Source organism: Moschus berezovskii, chromosome 9 (genome assembly GCF_049115385.1).
Source record: "Moschus berezovskii isolate FMDL1 chromosome 9, NW_MosBer_1.0, whole genome shotgun sequence".
Classification (NCBI taxonomy): Eukaryota; Metazoa; Chordata; class Mammalia; order Artiodactyla; family Moschidae; genus Moschus; species Moschus berezovskii.
In genome coordinates this window covers 66576699-66593409 of record NC_142468.1, presented here as the reverse complement: position 1 = coordinate 66593409, position 16711 = coordinate 66576699, and the positions used below count along the sequence as shown (strand labels likewise).

Here is a 16711-nt window from a genome sequence, read left to right as displayed (position 1 = left end):
TAGAAATGGGAACAATTAAATAAAAAGTTGTACTGAAACAAGAGAATATAATAAGTTGTATAGATTTTAAGGGATATCAGAATGTTGAGTTTGAGGACAACCAGGTGAATTCAGTAGACAATTGTAATTTCAAGCCTGAGACAAAAAACTGAGCTCCAGAAATTTACTGGGGAGTGATTGGTTCATCACTCCCCAGTAAATTTCTGGAGCTCAGTTTTTTGTCTCAGGCTTGAAATTACAATTGAACTCCGGGAGTAGGTGATGGACAGGGAGACCTGGCGTGCTGTGATTCATGGGGTCGCAGAAAGTCGGACACGACTGAGTGACTGAACTGAACTGATTGGTTCATAGAAGGCAGATGGAACTACAAACATAAATGGAAGATTTCCAAGTTGAAAGAATAAAGAATGAGAAGACAAGAAACCTAAGAACGGAATTCTAGAAAATGAACCATCTGAAAAGCATGAATAGAAATAAAAAGCCCATGAAGGAAACAGAGTAATAGCCTGAAATGTAGGAGAAAATGATGAGAAATAAAGGTCACAGAATTCAAAGGTAGAAGTGGCCAGTGGCTGAGAAGTGCTCAGTAATATAAACAATTAGGAAGTTACTGGTGAGTGGAAGGGGCAGAAGCCAGTTCATAATGGGTTAAAGAATAAATGGAACATGAGACAATGAGGGCAATCTTTGAAGAAGCTTCCTATAAAGTGAGGAAGTCACAGACCAAGAGTCAGAAGGATAGACTTTAAAGACTGATGAGAAATATATCTGAACATTCAAAAAGAATTACTCCACTAATTTAAAATATAAATACAATCCAGGTTTAATTTAGTTAATGAGTCCATACTTCTCTTGCATCTGGGTTATCACATTGTTCTCTCATTCTCTGTGCTTCTGTTGAAAGGGCTCATAACTAGCAAGAACAAGTACAATGGGAACAATAATTCACAATGTGTACAATGCATGTATATCACTTTAACATACATTTTACATATGTTTGCAAAACTAAGTCATCCAATAAACTGTAGTAAGAGCGAAAGGATAAAATGACTGTCAACTGGCAACTCTTTTCTTCAGCTTCAAAGAAACAAAGAATCATTTTAAAGTATTTTCTTATTATCCGTTCAAGACTCCAACTTCTTATTAAGATAACAGTTAAATGCAGTATCTCTATTACAAAGGCATTTAAGTCATCTAATAATCAACCTAGATAGTATATTAAAAAGCAGAGACATTACTTTGCCAACAAAGTTCTGTCTAGTCAAGGCTATGGTTTTTCCAGTGATCATGTATGGATGTGAGAGTTGGACTGTGAAGAAAGTTGATCGCCGAAGAATTGATGCTTTTGAACTGTGGTGCTGGAGAAGACTCTTGAGGGTCCCTTGGACTGCAAGGAGATCCAACCAGTCCATTCTAAAGGAGATCAACCCTGGGTGTTCACTGGAAGGACTGATGCTAAAGCTGAATCTCCAATACTTTGGCTACCTCATGCGAGGAGTTGACTCACTGGAAAAGAGTCTGATGCTGAGAGGGATTGGGGGCAGGAGGAGAAGGGGACGACAGAGAATGAGATGGCTGGATGGCATCACCGACTCGATGGACCTGAGTTTGAGTGAACTCCGGGAGTTGGTGATGGACAGGGAGGCCTGGCGTGCTGTGATTCATGGGGTCGCAAAGAGTCGGACACGACTGAGCGACTGAACTGAACTGAATAACAAAAGGTCATACTAAATTTAATTCCTCTTGGAATGCTCTTTCTAAAGTATCTTTATAAGTAATACAAAATACTATTTATCTCTTGATACTAAAACCACCCTACTTTTAAAAAGATAAAAATCAAATAAACTACACCTTTACTGGGTAACCAAAATACAAAGTCAATAGCAAATTTTCTATGATTCTCCGGTACAGCTTCACTGCTTTAGGTAAGAACTTAATGAATTCTTATCTCATACTTTATAACAGTGTACCCACTGCTCTTATATTTTAGATATATGCAATTAATGAAACTACTTATTAAAGTTAGTTCATTAAATATGTACCAATTTTTGGAAGTATGGAGAAATTAGAATTTAATTGAAACAGTAACTCTTCACCACCACTTACAGCAGTTCTTAAAATAACTTTATAATTACTAGTACAAACTGAAGTATCATTCCATGAATACAGGGGCCCTATCTATGTTGTTCTGTTACTACCCCACAGTACCTGGCAAAGAGTGAAACACCTGATATTTGTGAATGAACAAACTAATGGAAATAATGACTATAATAATACTACTACTACTAATAATAAAGCATGCATAATATGAAGCATACTGTGCTAGGCATTATATTAAGTGCTTTATATGTACTTAATCCTCACAACTTAAATGGCATAAGTATTATTCAGTTCAGACTGATGCTAAAGCTGAAACTGCAATACTTTGGCCACCTCATGCGACGAGTTGACTCACTGGAAAAGACTCTGATGCTAGGAAAGGTTGGGGGCGGGAGGAGAAGGGGACGACAGAGAATGAGATGGCTGGATGGCATCACCGACTCTATGGACATGAGTTTGGGTGAACTCCGGGAGTTGGTGATGGACAGGGAGGCCTAGCGTGCTGTGATTCATGGGGTCGCGGAGAGTCGGACACGACTGAGCGACTGAACTGAACTGAACTGGACTATTATTTTCTCTATTTTTCCAATTTGAAAATGGAGGCTTGGTGAGGTTAACTACTGTGTTGAAGACCCCACAGCTGGAAGACGATGGTGCAGTCTGATCCCAGAGTCTTTGTTCTTATCCATTATGCCAGTAATAATTGAAACAGATTTTAAAGTCAAGTAACACCTGTAAATAAATATTAAAATTAAGCAGTAAATAAAGACTGTGACAAAATATGGGCTTCCCTCATAGCTCAGTTGGTAAAGAATCTGCCTGCAATGCAGGAGACCCAGGTTTGATTCCTGGGTTGGGAAGATCCCCTGGAGAAGGAAATGGCAATCCACTCCAGCATTCTTGCCTGGAAAATCCCATGGACAAAGTAGCCAGGCAGGCTACATTCCATGGGGTCGCAAGAGTTGGACCGATGTAGCAACTAAACCACCAACCACTATGACAAAATACAGACAAGGAGATCCACTCTGTGCCAAGTACTAAAGCAAGCACTAGGAATACAAGGTAAATTAAATGAGATCCATGTCCTCAAGGAATTCATAGCCTGGATATATAAACAAAAAATTACAATATGGATTAGTTAGTATGATGAGCTCTGCATTATAGACAAATTGCTGTGGATACACAGAGGATGTGAAAATTTTATGAGGCTTTTCTAGAGCTAAATCATTAGATTTTAAATAATTAATAGATACACAGACTAGAGGGCTAGAAAAAGAGGCTGAGGTGGGTGAGATAAGAAAAGTACACTAAAGTCTTGTATGCCACATAAAGGAATTTTGATCTGAAACATAATGGGTGGCAGTTGGTGGTGGGGAGAGGTAGTTCAAAGGTTTTCAAGCATGAGAGCTACAAAATTTGGTCTGTGTTTTGGAAAAGTAATGCTATTCACCATTAGATGCTGGTTTATTGAAGAGCTAAAGGCAGAGAGGTCAATTAAAAGGTTAATACAACAGATGAGGTAAAAGATAAGGAAGGTTCAAATTAATGCACTGAGAGTAAGAATTTAAAGAAGAGGAAAGATTTCAAATTAAGCTTTAAGAGACAGAATAGACATTATGCAAGACAAGAAAGTGAATGAAGCCTTTTAAGTGGACAAAGTAAACTTAAACTTGGTATTAATATAAACCAAGACAAAAGTATGAGAGAGGATAATAATTTCTGGTTGGGGATTTTGCACTGATTTATCTATAGAACATGCAAGTTGTGTTAGAAATTTAGGGGTAGAGTTTAACAGAGGTCAACCATGTAAGGCCTCCCAGTGGCTCAGCGGTAAAGAATCTGCCTGCCAATGCAAGCAGACATGGATTTGATCTCTGGGTTGGGAAGGTTCCCTGGAGAAAGAAATGGCTACCCACTCTAGTATTGTTGCCTGGAGAATCCCATGAACAGAGGCACCAGGTGGGCTACAGTCCAAAGGGTCACAAAGAGTTGGACACAACTGAGCACAGACACACAACTATGCAAAGTAACAGATCTATGTATTGTCAATGAGGTAGGAGTTGACTGCCCAGAGAAGACGGATAGTTTGAGAGAAGGACACCATCTAGGACACCAGCATGTCTGAGAAAGAAGGAACTAGTGAAGGAGATTGAGAAGGAAATCTATTCAGATTTTCCATTTCTTCATGAGTCAGTTTCAGCAGTGCAGGTTTTTCTAGGAATTTGTCCATTTCATGTAAATTATTAAATTTGTTGTCAGGTAGTCCATAGCATTCCCTTATTATAATTCTTTTAAAATTCCTGTAAGGTGTGTAGAAATGTCCCCTCTTCACTGAAATTTTAGTAATTTCAGTGTTTTTGCTTTTTTTCCCCCCTTTGTCTATCTAGTAAAGGCTTGTCAATTTGTTCATTTTTTAAATAAAAGAGCCAATTTCTGACTTTGTGGACTTTTCTCCACTGTTTTTCTTCTGCTTGCTTTAGGTTTAATTAACCAGTCCATTCTAAAGGAGATCAATCCTGGGTGCTCATTGTAAGGACTGATGCTAAAGCTGAAACTCCAATACTTTCGCCACCTCATGCAATGAGTTGACTCACTGGAAAAGAGTCTGATGCTAGGAGGGATTGGAGGCGGGAGGAGAAGGGGATGACAGAGAATGAGATGGCTGGATGGCATCACCGACTCGATGGACATGAGTTTGAGTGAACTCCGGGAGTTGGTGATGGACAGGGAGGCCTGGCTTGCTGTGATTCATGGGGTCGCAAAGAGTCGGACACGACTGAGCGACTGAACTGAACTGAACTGAAGGTAGAAGGTTAGGCTATTTACTGAAAATCTTTCTGGTTTCATGATATAAATGTTCACTGCTATAAATTTCTTTCTAAGTACTGTTCAAGATGTACCCCATAACTTTAGGTATCTTATGATGATGAAGTTTTAACTAAGCAATCGGTAGAACCACTTCTGAATCTTAGAAGGTAGGGTCATTAATGCCATATATTATGCAGGACAACCTATTATTTTTCTTTGAAAGAGACACAATACTGCTGGAAAGAAAAAAAGCACTGGCTTCAAGTTAAATTCAACTCTGCCACTTAATAATTATGGGACTTTGATCAAATCTTGGTTTCTTCAACAGAGCTACTGAAAAAAGTTAAATGAGATAATATATTTATAAAGCATTTTCTTGATTAACTATTCAGAGTTCATTCCTCCCTGCTAACAGCACCCAAATTTCCCTTTGGAAATGATCTTCCTCTGTCTCAATGGATTTGATTTACTCAGGCAAGGTGGGACATTAATTGCTCTAAGCCAAATAGAATAATCTAGAAATTGAGATCAAGCTCAGCAGGTGAAGAATCCACCTGCAATGTGGGAGACCTGGGTTCGATCCCTGGGTTAGGAAGACCCCCTGGAGAAAGGAACGGCTCCCATTCCAGTATTCTAGCCTGGAGAATTCCATGCACTGTGTAGTCCATGGGGTCACAAAGAATCAGACATGACTGAGCAACTTGCACTTTCACCTCACTTGATGATGGAAAGAAAACTAGATATTCAAGACTGAAGACAATCAATGCATGATATTACTCTAATAAGTATAATTATTTCTGGGATGTTATAATCAGAGCAAAACTCAATACCTTTATATAATTACAAGAAGAGATATTATATTTGAATATAGGCCCCTTCCAGTTGCTATGGGCAATCGTCTCTCAACTGTGAAAGAAACCAACATGAGGATAAAGTTCACATTATGGAAGAGAAAACTACAGGAAAAAAGAGTGTCAGATGGACAGTCATATGCAAAGGAATGAAAAGCAGACTCAATCTTATACCATATACAAAAATCAACTATCAAAAATCAACAATCCATCAAAATGGATTAAATACTTGACCATAAGACTTGAAACCACAAAACTCACAGAAGAGATCACAAGGGGTAAGTTGCTTGACATCAGCCTTGGAGATGACTTTTTGGACTTGACAACAAGGGCAAAGATGGCAAATGCAAAAATAAACAAGTGGTATTACATTAAATCAAAATGTTTCCGCACAGCAAAGGAAACCACTAAAATATAACTGCATCATGTATCACCTCTGAATCTTTCAGCTTGGTATGGAAGAAAACTGCATGTGCTCAAGACTGCTTGAGTTAAATATTAGCTTTTTCACCTGCCAGCTAGTTATTTAATCTCTACAAGCCACATGAAGAATAACAACAGCACTTATGTCAAAGAGTTATTGCACAAGTGGAATCAGCTAAATAAGGTATTTCTAATATTTAATATACTGCCTGGTACAGAATAAATACTCAATATATGCTCCCTATTACTTTCACTGCTGCTGCTGCTAAGTTGCTTCAATCGTGTCCGACTCTGTGCGACCCCACAGACGGTAGCCCACCAGGCTCCTCTGTCTATAGGATTCTCTAGGCAAGAACACTGGAGTGGGTCGCCATTTCCTTCTCCAATGCAAGAAAGTGAAAAGTGAAAATGAAGTTGCTCAGTCGTGTCCGACTCCTAGCAATCCCATGGACTGCAGCCTACCAGGCTCCCCCGTCCCTGGGATTCTCCAGGCAAGAGGTACTGGAGTGGGTTGCCATTGCTTTCTCCTATTACTATCACTAAAGCTTAGTAATTTTGACCATTAATTTTGGAAGGTGACGTATATAAACTCAAATCTTGGCTCTACTGACCAGGCTCACCTGGCATGTGCCTCTCTCTGATACCATCTATTCTGTCATATCTATCTGTACTTCAGTGGACCAGGCCAAACATGTCCCCTAATGTCACTGCCCACACACTAGTCATTAGATAATCTCCCTAAAATAACTGTTTTTATCATCTGCCTACTCAAGAAACCATAAACAATAATGCCTGAAAAAAATCAGATTAAAATGGTGAGCCTGGATTTCAAGATTCATTCTACGTTACTTACCAAACCTCATTTCCTTCAGTTTAACATAAATTATACACTCTGATGAAGTTTGTTTCTTTTTTTATTCTCCCTCACAAATGTTCTACCTTATTTTTTGTTCACATTATTTCTCTCAACCTCATCTCCTCAAATCAAATGCAACCCTTAAAATCTAAATATCCCTATAGGAGGTAATATCAACAAATTAATAACTCAGGATCAGATTTTCAGATATTTAGCAAGTTAGTCACCTAGCCAGGCACTGAAGGGGGAAAAATAAATAAGAAAATTAAAATAAGAGTTCCCTACAGATAAATACATAGAGTCTGGTGCACAGATGGAAGTAGAGAAAGAAGAGAAGTTAGCAAGTCAGCACTGATCACTAGGAACCATAGGTTGTTGACCACAAGAAAATATAGGATGGAAATGTATCAACAAACCAATTTTAACTTTCTGCTTATGTGTCTCTTCTTAAAAATCTGCTGAAACACAAAAGGAAGTCTGAACATACAAGCCAGATCTTTATGAGCCACTGAAAATACCACCACTAAGGCTTTTTCTTAATCTTCTAGCTCTTGACTACTCTAACCCTACAGGGAATGCTTGAAGTCTGTCACCAAGCTCTGTGCAAAAGAGAAACAATCAGTGCTATCTCCAGGCAAAAAAGACCATAAGTAAACTTAATTTAGACAGGTAATATCTAAAGATATTATAGGCAAGGTAGGACCTCACTAGTTAAACACAGATTTTAACTGTGATATAGAAAGGATTTCTATTTATCTAAGGGAAGTAGTAACTTAACTATATACTTTTTGTTCTTAAAGGAAGAGATATGCTATATGCTTAACGAAATGCACATACCTAAAGAATATTTTTGTTCTTACAATTTCAGATGATCATCTACTACTTTTGATTTCAATTCAAGAGCTTAAAACTTCAGCAGGTAGTGGTGTGGTGGTCTACATCTTAATGTTAATTTTTTTTTTTTGAGTTATTAGATGTCTTTGGAGTCCTAATGTATTTTGGAAATTCAAAAACTGAACAAATCACAAATGGTGCAGTGGATTAACAATAAAAATAATCTGCAATCTTCAAGGGTAGATGGCATCCAGTTCACTTATCAGATTGTACTTTTCTCCCCACTTCTCAGTAAAATTTTTTTAAAATTTTTTAATTGGAGGAAAATTGCTTTACAATGCTGTGATGGTTTCTGCTGTGCAACAACACAAATCAGTCGTAATTATACATACATCATCTCCCTCTTGAGCGTCCCTTCCTTCCGCCCATCCCACCCCTCTAGGTCATCACAGAGTACCAGGCTGGGCTCCCTGTGAATCCTAGTGTTAAATATTAATATCATGCAAAAGGCAAGTAATTTTACATGACTTGCTACTGCTGCTGCTGCTGCTAAGTCGCTTCAGTTGTGTCCGACTCTGGGCAACCCCACAGACGGCAGCCCACCAGGCTCCCCTGTCCGTGGGATTCTCCAGGCAAGAATACTGGAGTGGGTTGCCATTTCCTCCTCCAATGCATGAAAGTGCTACTAGACAAAAGTAAATCTATCAAAAGGGGAATCAAGCATTTTTCTTTTTAAATAAAAAAGCCATTTAGTAATAAAATGAAAAGCTGAGCTAAAAGTATCCCTAACCCACTAAATGGGGATGCTCTGGAATTCAAAGAACAAATTCCAGGTCAGTTACAAATTAGCAAATAAGGGGATTCTGCAAAGCTGGACAATTAGACTGCTAAGAATATGACAAAATTAGCTTTCTTAGTTGGTGATGGACAGGGAGGCCTGGCGTGCTGTGATTCATGGGGTCGCGGAGAGTCGGACACGACTGAGTGACTGAACTGAACTGAACTGACCCATCTGTCATTTACTCCTCATATCTACCCACTCCTCACCAAAACAAACCAAATCTACTCTAATAACAACTCATGAAATATCCATACCAATGGGAGACAGAAAAATACAAGGTATAGATCCTATCCTCAAAGAATTTACAATCTTATTGAAAGCAATAAATGTATTTTAAGACCAATATGGGCAGTACAAGATCAAATTATAGCTTATAAAAACAAAGAATAAGCATTACAGAGAAAGCAGGAGATTAGATTAGAATGCAGCACAGAGCATGAAGCTTGACTGAGATAACTTGACAGTGATACAAAAAGACAGGAAGGTGTCTTCTAAGCCAAGTCCCACAGAAAAATAACTGAGACAAGAAGTCTAAGGAATAAAGCTCCTACCAGCGTTCATGAGGATGCCCATCTAAAACCCTGAGGTTCTCAGTAGCTCATCAGGAGCCAAAGACAAAAGGAAGTTTCTAGACTCTTCAGTACAGATAGCCATCACAGGGAATTTCATCATTTAAACAAGACTATCTTACCACAATGACCAACTTAAAACTAGCAGGCTTTTACGATTCTAATGAAAAAAAAATGAGCATGATTTCCTCATCTTATTTTTAAAATGTACTAAAGTATAACAAAAATGTATAAACAAACATATGTTTTAAAAAGGAGAGAAAAGATAAAGAATTAGGAGACCACTACCCCAGGTGGCTCAGTGGTAAAGAATCTACCTGCCAATGCAGGAGATGTGGGTTTGATCCCTGGGTTGGAAAGATGCCTAGGAGAAGGAAACAGCAACTTACTCCAGTATTCTTGCCATAAGAACCCCATGAACAGTATGAAACTGCAAAAAGATATAACATCAGAAGATGGGCCACCCAACTTGGAAGGTGTCTAATATACTACTGGAGAAGAGCAGAGAGCAATTACTAACAGCTTCAAAAGAATGAAGCAGCGGGGCCAAAGCAGAAATGACACTCAGTTGTGGACATGTCTGGTGGTGAAAGTAAGTCCAATGCTGTAAACAGCAACACTGCATAGGAACCTTTAATGTTAGGTCCATGAATCAAGGAAAACTGGATGTAGGCAAGCAAGAGATGGCAAGGGTGAACATCGATATCTTGCGAATCAGTGAACTAAGGTGGACGGGAATGGGTGAATTTAATTCAGATGACGATTATATCTACTGTGGGTAAGAATCCCTTAGAAGAAATGGAGTAGGCCTCATAGCCAACAAAGAGTCTGAAATGCAGCAGTTGGCCTTAAAGGACAAAATGATGCAGGGCAAAGGCTAACAGTTTTGTCAAGAGAACACATTGGTCACAGCAAACAATCTTTTCCAACGGCACAAGAGATAACTCTACACATGGACGTCACAGATGGTCAATATCCAAATCAAATTGATTGTATTCTTTGCAGTCGAAAATGGAGAAGCTGTACAGAGTCAGCAAAAATAAGACCTGGAGCTGACTGTGGCTCAGATCATGAACTCCTTATTGCAAAATCCAGGCTTAAATTGAAGAAAGTAGGAAAACCAGTAAGCAATTCAGCTAAGACCTGAATCAAATCCCTTATGATTATACAGTGGAGGTGATAAATAGATTCAAGGGATCAGATCTGTTCGACAAAGTGTCTGAAGAACTATGGACAGAGGTTCATAACACTATACAGGAGGCAGTGACCAAAACCATCTCAAAGAAAAAGAAATTCAAGAAGGCAAAGTGGGTTGTCAGAGGAGACTTTGCAAATAGCTGAGGAAAGAAGAGAAGCAAAAAGCAAGGAACAATGGGGAAGATATACAATTGAATGCAGAGTTCCAGACAGAGCAAGGAGAAACAACAGGAACTTCTGAACAGTGTGAAGAAATAGAGGAAAACAATAGAATGGGAAAGACAAGAGATCTCTTCAAGAAAACTTAGAGTTATCAAGGGAACATTTCATGCAAGGATGGACATGATAAAGGGCAGAAATGGTAAGGACCTAACAGAGGCAGAAGAGATTAAGAGGACATGGCAAGAATACACAGAAGAACTAGACAAAAAAGGTCTTAATGACTTGGATAACCACAATGATATGGTCACTCACCTAGAGTCAGACACCCTGGAGTGTGAAGTCAAGTGGGCCTTAGGAAGCATTACTACAAAGAAAGCTAGTGGAGGTGATAATACAGTATACTAATGCATATATATGGAATTTAGAAAGATGGTAACCTTAACCCTGTATACGAGACCGCAAAAGACACACAGGTGTATAGAACAGTCTTTGGGACTCTGTGGGAGAAGGTGAGGGTGGGATGATTTGGGATAATGGCATTGAAACATGTATATTATCATATGTGAAACGAATCACCAGTCTAGGCTCGACGCATGATACAGGATGCTCGGGGCTAGTGCACTGGAATGAACCAGAGGGATGGGATGGGGAGGGAGGTGGGAGGGGGGTTCAAGATGGGGAACGCATGTACACCCGGGGCAGATTCATGTCAATGTATGGCAAAACTAACCAATATAATATTGTAAAGTAATTAGCCTCCAATAAAAAAAAAGAAAAGAAAGCTAGTGGAGGTGATAGAATTCCAGCTGAGCTATTTCAAATCTTAAAAGATGATGCTGTTAAAAGTGCTACACTCAATATATCAGCAAACTTGAAAAACTCAACAGTAGCCACAGGATAGGAAAAGTTTAGTTTTCATTCCAATCCCAAAGAAGGGTAGTGCCAAAGAATGTTCAAATTACTGGATAATTGCACTCATTTCTCATGCTAGTAAGAGATTATGCTTAAAATCCTTCAAGCTAGGCTTCAAAAGTATGTGAACCGAGAACTTTCAGATGTACAAGGTGGGCTTAGAAAAGGCAGAAGAACCAGAGATCAAATTGCCAACAATCCCTGGATCATAGAGAAAGGAAGGGACTTCCAGAAAAACATCTACTTCATTGACTACTTGAAAGCCTTTTACTGTGTGGATCACAACTAACTGTGGAAAATTCTTAAAAAGATGGGAATACCAGACCACCACACCTGTCGCCTGAGAAAGCTGTATGCAGGTAAAGAAGCAACAGTTAGAACCGAACACGGAACTGACTGCTTCAAAACTGGAAAGCAGCAGGACAAAGCTGTATATTGTCACCCTGCTTATTTAACTTATATGCAGAGTACATCATGAGGAACGCTGGGCTGGAAGAAGCACAAGATGGAATCAAGATTGCTGGGAGAAATATCAATAACCTCAGATAGGCAGATGACACCACCCTTATGGCAGAAAGTGAAGAGGAACTCAAAAGCCTCTTGATGAAAGTGAAAGAGGAGAGTGAACAGGTTGGCTTGAAGCTCAACATTCAGAAAACGAAGATCATGGCATCTGGTCCCATCACTTCATGGGAAATAGATGGGAAAACAGTGGAAACCGTGTCAGACTTTATTTTTTTGGGCTCCAAAATCACTGCAGATGCTGATTGCAGCCATGAAATTAAAAGACGCTTACTCCTTGGAAGCAAAGTTATGACCAACCTAGATAGCATATTAAAAAGCAGAGACATTACTTTGCCAACAAAGGTCCATTTAGTCAAGGCTATGGTTTTTCCCGTGGTCATGTATGGATGTGAGAGATGGACTGTGAAGAAAGCTGATCAACGAAGAATTGATGCTTTTGAACTGTGGTGTTGGAGAAGACTCTTGAGAGTCCCTTGGACTGCAAGGAGATCCAACCAGTCCATTCATCAGTCCTGGGTGTTCACTGGAAAGACTGATGCTAATGATGAAACTGCAATACTTTGGAACACCTCATGCGAAGAGTTGACTCACTGGAAAAGAGTCTGATGCTGGGAAGGACTGGGGGCGGGAGGAGAAGGGGACGACAGAATGAAATGGCTGGATGGCATCACCGACTCGATGGACATGAGTTTGAGTGAACTCCGGGAGTTGGTGATGGACAGGGAGGCCTGGCGTGCTGTGATTCATGGGGTCGCAAAGAGTCAGCCACGACTGAGCGACTGACCTGAACTGAACTGAACTGATAGCTGATTCATGTTGACGTTTAGCAGAAACCAACGCAATACTATAAAGCAATTATCCTCAATTAAAAATAAATAAATTTTAAAAATAAAAATTAAAGAAGTTTTAAAAATAAGGATTTTACATTTTCACCATAAAGCTCTCATACATATTTTGCTACATTGATACCTTTAATATTCCATTTTCAATTATTTATTGCTAGTATACAGAAATATGATTTTTTTTGTGTGGGCTGACCTTGAACCACTTACTAAACTCATGTATTCCAGTTATTTTTTTCTGGATTCCTTGGGATTTTATAAATATATAATCACGCTATCTGCATAAATAGAGACAGTTTTATTTCTTCCCTTCTAATCAGTATGCCATTATTTCTTCAAATATTTTTGCCATACCAGAACCATTATCTTCACATTCTGGGTCTCTGACAACACAAATGTTAGACCTTATGAGAGTTTCAAGATTTCTGAGGCGCTTATTTATTTTTTAATCTGTTCTTCAAATTGGATCATTTCTATTTAACTTCACTGACTTATTATGCCATGTCCTCTCTGCTATCAAGCTCGTTCAATGAGCTTTTCATTTCCATTATTGTATTTCTCAGTTCTAAAATTTCCATTTAGTTCTTCTTTACATCTTCTATTTCTTTGCTGAGGCTTTCTATCTTCCCACTCATTCCTAGAATATGGTCATAATATCTGATTTTAAAAGTCTTTTTGAGATAATTTTAACATCTGTGATCCTGGCACTGGTATCTCTTTTCTGCCTTTTCCTAAGTGAGTGCAGATTTCACAGGTTCTTTTTAAGCTGAGTAATCCAAGATTGTATTCTGGACATTTTGAATATTATCTTATGAGAATCTGGCTCCTATTTAAGTTCCACCAAGAGTGCTGGTGTTTTTATTTTACCCAGTAATTGACCCAGCTGGGTTCACACTTCAAGTTCTGACCATCCTTCTGTAGCCTGCATTTCCAATTTCAGTTTAGTGTGCAAAGCCTTTGAAGTCATACTGAATGTGTTCCATAACTGTCCCACGCAGTGTCCAGTTTGGGGCTTGGGAGTGGTCTATCCCATAATTTGGTCCTCAATGTGCTGTTCAGGATCACACTCAAGCACGCACAGCTTGGAAGTCAGCTCAGGAGTCTGTGAGCAATTTTAAGTGGTCACTTTCCCAAGCTTCTCATACACCTGCAATCCTCTGCATTCCTGGGGCTTCCCTTTTTCAGCCTTCCTGCAGAAAGCTGGGGCTTCATTAGCCCCATTCTTCCATATACTTCCCATAACCATGCCCACATCAGGGCCAAGCAACAGAAGAGCAAAGGGAAACGAAAAGCAATGGGACTTGCCCCACACTCTTGAGACCACAGCTCCTCCAATCTGGGAGGAAGGTTCCTATCCTTCTGAGATTCAGGCTCCTGCCTGCCCCACTGATGCCACTGCCCAGGATTGCTTGAGGCCTGGGGTGCAAGAGAATGATGAAAAAAGGGGAAAAACAGAAAAAAGAGAAGGATGTGGGATTGCCACATTCTGAGTATTAGGAGACGTCTTTCCTCCTCCTTGGGTCAGAACTAATGGGATTCTCCTGGTGCTTTTTCTGTCCATGTTAATAATGCTCACGTCCAAGTTTCAGGATACGTTAAGTTCAGGCTGGGGCATACTGGAAGAAAAAAAATGGTAAACTCACCGACGGTTCAGTAGTACTTTGAATTCTGATCTTCTTCCCCAATCTGCCTCCTACTATTTATTTTTCAGAGTCCTCAAATAGCCACTCCAAGCATTCTGTCCAGGTCTTACAGCTGTATTCAGTGGGAAAGACAGGGTGAAGTGTGCTTACTCCATCTTATCTGGAACCAGAACCTGGACTATTGCTTCTCATAACAAACTTTGTAGAACTGATTGACTCAACTACTTGTTAAATTTGATCATAAGAAATTAAATTTTTAAAATAAATAAATCCTGTAATAATCTTAATGAGGAAAAGGGAATAAGCAACTTAACAGGATCACACTATTTTAAACATATATACTTTTGGCTATTCAATTATTAGGAAAAAAGTGAAGTTCTTAATTATACTTTGCTTTACTTCTCTAAATCTTATTTTTACCTGTGGATTTTTGTGAATACTAGGACTGTTATAAAATTTTTAAAAGAAGGAAGAAAAAAATTTATCGAAAGTATGACTCAGAGGAAGCCAAGTGCACTTGAGAAGCAATAAAGTGTTACAGAAATTGAAAAATAGTTCAGGATGACCAATATTAAGTGCAAGCCCAACAGTTTCAAGAAAACAGTATAGAAAAGCAGGCAGATATCAATTCAAGGTTTTGTATGCCATGTTAATTTAAAGTTGGTATAAAGAAAGTAAAGAAAGTAAAAGAAGGCCCTTAAGTGTTTTAGCAATGGCCAGGGAGTGACATGATTTTCTTGAAGGATTACTCCTCTGCAGAACATAAAAGTGTATAGAAAATGAATCTTATTGTCTGACTCTAAGGGGGGGTCTCATCAAGTTGGAGAACAGTATATACAGTATGATTCCACATGTGGTTGGGGGTTATGGGTAGGGAGGGAGATTTTATACACACGTGCACACACAGACATGGATGCACACATACAATGTTATGATACACATCATCATATATATCCATAAATCATATGATTATATTAATTTATATCTTATTATGATTCTATATTATATATATGTATATATTCATGTACATATACAAATGGATAGATTAAATATGTAGTGAATGTTTCTGGAAAAAACACAAGAAACCAGTAACAGTGGTTAGAGAGGAGACTGAAAGGGCTAAGGGAAAAAAACTTTCACTTTTTACAGTATTATTCTGTTTGATTTTAAATTCTTTTACCATGAACATTTACACTCTTAAAAAGGGTTGTAAAAAAAAAAATGGAAGGAGAACATATGCAAAAGTTAAATACGAGACAGATATAAGACATTAAAATAAGATATGTATGAACCGAGCATTCAGTAGCACTGTTCCTAGCATATAGTAAGCACTCAAACACAGTTACAGATCTTCCTACAAATATGATGTTACTCATCATTTTAAAGAATGGTCACAACACAAAATAGCTGATTTTAATTACACTACACTGCACAAATTTACCAGGTATTTTCAAGCATTCAGAAATTTGAGAAAAGATAAAGAGTAAGAATGGATTTTAAAGATATTTACTATTATCATTTAATTATACTTTTGCTATAAAAGAAATGTTTGCATATTTTTCTCAATTTCTTAAGCACTGAAGGGTATAAAGGGAAAAGAGTCTCTCCTTTCCTGGTCCCTCTAATTCCAATACACAAACATAGCCATTCCCAATGGCTCAATATACAACTTTGACGTACTCTTTTTTCCTATTTGGAACTAGTCTGTTCTTCCATGTACAGTTCTGACTGTTGCTTCCTGACCTGCATTCAGGTTTCTCAAGAGGCAGGTCAGGTGGTCTGGGATTCCCATTTCTTTCAGGATTTTCCAGTTTATTGTGATCCACACAGTCAAAGGCTTTGGCATAGTCAATGAAGCAGAAATAGATGTTTTTCTGGAACTCTCTTGCTTTCTCCATGATCCAGCGGATGTTGGCAATTTGATCTCTGGTGCCTCTGCCTTTTCTAAAACCAGCTTGAACATCTGGGAGTTCACGGTTCACATATTGCTGAAGCCTGGCTTGGAGAATTTTGAGCATGACTTTACTAGCGTGTGAGATGAGTGCAATTGTGCGGTAGTTTGAGAATTCTTTGGCATTGCCTTTCTTTGGGATTGGAATGAAGACTGACCTTTTCCAGTCCTGTGGCCACTGCTGAGTTTTCCAAATT

General features: G+C 38.7%; 1 protein-coding gene across 4 annotated transcripts in view; it reads right to left on the bottom strand.

Annotated features, from left to right (window-relative positions):
* Nucleotides 1-16711, bottom strand: part of TTBK2 (tau tubulin kinase 2) — a 137457-nt gene that overhangs the window by 62967 nt on the left and 57779 nt on the right. For 2 of the 4 annotated variants that reach the window (XM_055435351.2, XM_055435350.2), the window contains one exon: nucleotides 14564-14675. The exons of the other annotated variants lie outside the window; for them this stretch is intronic. The gene's annotated coding sequence lies outside the window, so the exon portion shown is untranslated. The remainder of the gene's footprint in view (nucleotides 1-14563; nucleotides 14676-16711) is intronic. 4 annotated transcript variants of the gene reach the window in all.